This window comes from Montipora foliosa, chromosome 3, assembly GCF_036669935.1.
Source record: "Montipora foliosa isolate CH-2021 chromosome 3, ASM3666993v2, whole genome shotgun sequence".
NCBI classification, from domain to species: Eukaryota; Metazoa; Cnidaria; class Anthozoa; order Scleractinia; family Acroporidae; genus Montipora; species Montipora foliosa.
Window position 1 is genome coordinate 8,635,782 of NC_090871.1, and position 5,000 is coordinate 8,640,781.

The window sequence follows — 5,000 nt, forward strand, 5'->3', positions numbered from 1 at the left end:
TTTTCCTTGGAAGCCAAATGATCTGGCCATCACGTGATGATGTAAATAAATTCATGCCTGAGAGTTTCAGGGCCATGTACCCAAGTACAAGAGTTATATTGGACTACACAGAAATTTTTGTGCAGACTCCAACTTCACTGCTACTCCAATCACAGTTCTATTCTTCGTATAAAAGTAGCACAACACTCAAGGGTTTAATTGGAATTACACCATATGGTGCCATCTCTATTGTGTCATGCCTATATACAGGTGGAATCTCAGACAAAGAAATAACAAGATGCAGTGGTATACTAGATTTACTATAACAGGAGGATTCAGTGATGGCAGACAAAGCTTTTGACATTGATGATCTTCTTAGGGCAAAAGGTGTAGCTCTGAATATTCCCCCATTCCTCAAAAGTCAAGGCCAGTTTACTGCTCTAGATGTGCAAAAAACTAAGACCATTGCCAGGTTTAGAATACACGTGGAGCGTGCGATAAGGCGGATCAAGGAGTACCACTTTTTTGATACTGATGTACCCCTTTCAACATTAGGTTCTGTAAACCAGCTGTACACAGTGGCTTGCTTGCTCACAAATTTTCAGGGTCTCCTAATATTATCTCAAAATAACAAGTAAAATAAACAGCTGTGGAATGATTACAAGAAATGGGTTATTGGTCATGAAGACACATATAGTGATAGACACTAAGTAATTCCCTTTTTGACTTTGAAATATTAAATCCTAGACTTGAATAGGGTTACTGAAATAACTCTAACTAGGAACAAACTTTGGTAAAATTATTGATGGGTACATTATGAATATTTAAGAGTGGTCTTTGCTATATATGGTATTCATAATGCATAAATGGTATTCCTAATATATTAAGCATTCACAATACACAAATAAATGCTCATCCATGGGGGAGGTAAGGCATACCCCAGGGGACTTGACATTCTAGTCTGTTTCAATGTCAAATTTCCTAACCAGAGCATGGTTGCTAGTATCTACACACCCCTTCCCACGCCACAAACATACCCCTTTCCCTGTCAGAACCGCCCACTCGTGGAGATTTGTCTTCTATGAAATTCTAATCCCAGAAGTGAGAATCTTAAATGTCCTGGTCCACCTTTCTCCCTCCTGGGACTTAACATTGACAGGTGCACGAATCAGAATACATTGGATACAGTTAGAATCAAAATGCTGCATTTAATACATGTCTAAAGACATTACTTGTGCCTCCAACGTTTCACCCATGTTTTCCCGAGTGATCATGAATGTGACAAAATTAATATATTCATCAGCACAAATAATATTGAAAGAAAAAACTGTCTACTTTGTCTTTGGCCTCCTGAAAAAAAAAAACTGATCAAACATTATTCTTTGACACACATATAAATTGTCATTGATATAACTGAAGAAATCACACCACTCCAGACCAGTGAGACCAAGTAGGCATTGAACTTGATAATAATAAATGTCTGTTGTCTTCAAAGTATATGCACTGGTGAGAGGAGCTTTGACCAAGTATCTGACATTGTCAAATGTTGTTTCGCCTTCCTTAACAACCTTTACTTGTAGTAGGCCAAAGGGATTTTTTCCACTATTAACTGCATCCAGGTCATAAACCTTACGGTGAGGACTGCAGCCCAGCCATGCACACTTGGGATTTATAACCAAACCTGAAGGAAAAAGATTTACACGTCCTCCCTTTGCTGAATTTGCATAAACCATGGCAGCATATGCCTCAAGTTCAATCCCCCTTTTCATGACATTGGTTTGGACATATCTGCTGGGATTGAGCTGGCCTACTAAGGAGCCAAAATTTGACACTCGTTTGGCAACCAAACCAAATTTGCTGGCGGTGATTCTTTTTTTTCGAAGAAGATACCAGATGCTGCTTGAAGATTGAGTTATGGTCTGTTCTTGAACTTTAAGAGATGCCTCTCGGGTGACGGAAAGTGCTTCAAATGCAGCTTGTTGCTTATTATCCAAACAGATTAAATAACTGTTTTCAAACCTTTCCTCTGAATTGTCCAGTGGCAATTCTGGAAAAGCAGTGCATGTGAAATCATTTATAACATAGTCTGTTGACATCCTCTGCTGGTATGATAACACACAGCCTTTTGGCACATTCCCATATCTACATGGCACAAATGGTACATTTTTCATCTGTTCTTTACTAGGAACCAGGGTTGCTATGAGAGGCTGGGGTGTGTAATGGCTAAAATGATTTTTTGTCCATGTTCCATACATAGTAGCAGGGGAATAAAGATTGCTTTTGATGAATTTACTGTACTGTGCTCCCATCTGGGGTTTTTTAACCAAAACATCTTGAATTTCCTTTTGCTCAATTTTCCTTGCCCTTGGAACACTCCATCGCTGTTTCATACTGGTACAGGTAAGTTCATCAGGTAAACAACAATGACCAAGTTGCTTAAGAAGTGCCAGGTAGTACAGCAGACCAATTACATGATGACAGTATCCCCCTATTCCAGCAACACAGGAACATTTTCCTGCCAGAGAAGCATCGCTTATCTTTGCAGATACCTCCATGATGTGAGGGGGCTCACTCTTCTTCATAGATCTAAAGCATTTAGCATTCACTTTGGCCGTCTCTGCAGTATAGTTCACTGCAAGAGATACAACATTTGTAACTATTAGGTGTAAGATTTACCCTCAAAATGTCTTGTTCATTAATAAAAGCTTAATTCTCTGATGCTGGAACTATTACTTTTATATTCTCGTACATTCGAAAACATGATACTTACCTTTGATATCGTGTAGATAGCCCGGTTCTGCCATAGATTTGTAAGCTTTTGAGGTAGTAGTGCAACCGGACTTCTCCTTGGAGTATCGCACAACATCATCGAATGTTAAAGCAGGAAAAGCAGAAATATCTTGTGAATCTCCTTCCACTAAAAATAATAACATATAAGGCATATTCAATAAGTCGACAATACCTCAACTGTTTAATGGCAAATGATATTCTTTGTGATATAAAAGATATGTGGACATAGAAGACACACACAAAAAAAACAAGTATAATTTGTCACGCCGATCATAGGTAATAATTGGTGTTTTCCCGCTTCTAAAATGGTCTATATTGCACTCACATTTTAAAATAGGGCAAAGGCTTGCTTTAACAGGTGTTTTTATGTAAGTCTAAGGCATGGAAATCATTCTAGAAGAAGATTTTTTGAGTACATACCTTGCGAAACCGCCATGTTGTCACGCGCCGGTGCTGGTTTAGAACGGCAAACTGGAAGCGAAAAACGGTTTTACTTTGCTAAAAACAAGCCTAGACTAAAGTTTGGAAATATAACTTACAATAACTGTAGAAGTGGACTAAAATTAAGCGCTTTTACCACACGTGCTTGACCGTCTGGCTTTTGTTCAACTGGAACGCTTGCTCTCCAGTTTCGTGTTGCTAGGTGGTATCCAAGCACGTGACCTCTAGCTGCAAAGGGCCTATTAGAATGCTCTTTACAAGGATCTGAAATCTGATTGGACATCGGAGATATTTTCTTTGGTGACCCAATATCTCGTTTTGGTGTGGCCTTAGCAAGGGGGACTTTTGTCTGATTGGTTGATAATTTGTTTGTGCCCAGGCTTTTTTGACACGCCAGCGTGCGAAATAACCAAAAAAGTGGCGGCCGAAGATGTCTTGTTCCATTACTTGCGATAGGAATTTTTTTAGCCACAGCATCGTGTACACCTTTTTTCTTTCGGAATAGCGGTATTTCAGTGGTAAAACTTCTTAACAGTCTTTCGCTCTTGTGTGATCGAATTTTCGTCGGCGGCTTCATGCACAATATTGAGTTAGGCAGATTTCCGAGTAAATGTTGTCATAGATCGATTGAGGTGGGAGTTCAGCCGAGACGGCCCTGTCAGTTGAAGTCTGCTAAGGTAAGATGAGTTCGCTATTCCTTTCGTTTTGTATATAATCTCAAACTAACAGAAGGAAGCACAGCCTATTAAATGTTCTCTTAAAAATTAATGTATTTTACTTTCCTTCTTGTCAACAGAAAAAAGCCTTGTAAGAAATGCCAGCGTTATTAACGTCCTCTTCTTAACCAGTTCCTAAATTTTAATTACTAGTTTCAACTAGCAACTTGTGTGGAGGTTTTACTATAACGCCATGGATTGAAATCAGGGGTTAGATAATAGGGGAACTGTAGGAAGCTGCACAGCAGATAGTTGATGAAGGTGCATGCGAGCTATTGCTATTTCCTATTTTTTTGTATCTTTAAAATCCGATTATGTTGTAAGCTTGTGCTAAATGTTGACAAAACAATTATTTTGAACCTCGCAATGGTGACTATTATGATGCATGTCCATTTAATACTGCTATTTTGTTCCCACTTTTAGATTTTCTTATTTTGTGACCCTTTTATCCACTTGACACCCTGTAAATAGCAATTTGTTGAAATTACTGTATACATTATGTGGAGGGGAAACCTCTGCAATGCAGCATGCCAAAACACTATAATTTATACAAATGAACTTCTAATTCACATTAACTCTGAACTGCCAAACATTTAGGACTTGCTTTGTGCCCACAAGTCAACTTGAAATTTAAATAATACTCAATATTTTATCTTCCAACCTCATCAGAAAGTAAATTCAACAGACTTACTTAAGCTGGTCAATGCCTTGAAGAAGTTTCAATCTTAAGATATTTGGGTATGTCTTTATGTGAATTGAACATCACCTTTCCTGGCACCATGATCTTCATTATACATGTATTTGTGACAATAATTATTGCATTGCATCATAATTAAGGTAAAGCATTATCTCAGTGAACATTGTCTATTCAATATCTATTATTCGCTTATTTACCCATATTCACTAAATGGTTACATATCTACATTTATCTTCATACTAGATTCTGCAAAATCTTGAAAAGACATAACGCAGGTGGTTGGTAGGGACTGGTTAGTGCAGTAGTTTCCCTTTAAAAGCATTGTCATCATCAAGGCTGAGTACATCAGGGGCAAGTTTATTCCAATTACAGATTGT

At 38.2% G+C, this 5,000-nt stretch overlaps 1 pseudogene; it reads right to left on the reverse strand.

The window, feature by feature from the left end:
- Nucleotides 1-1,107: 1,107 nt before the first annotated feature.
- Nucleotides 1,108-3,032, reverse strand: LOC137994463 (uncharacterized; annotated as a pseudogene).
- Nucleotides 3,033-5,000: the final 1,968 nt, after the last annotated feature.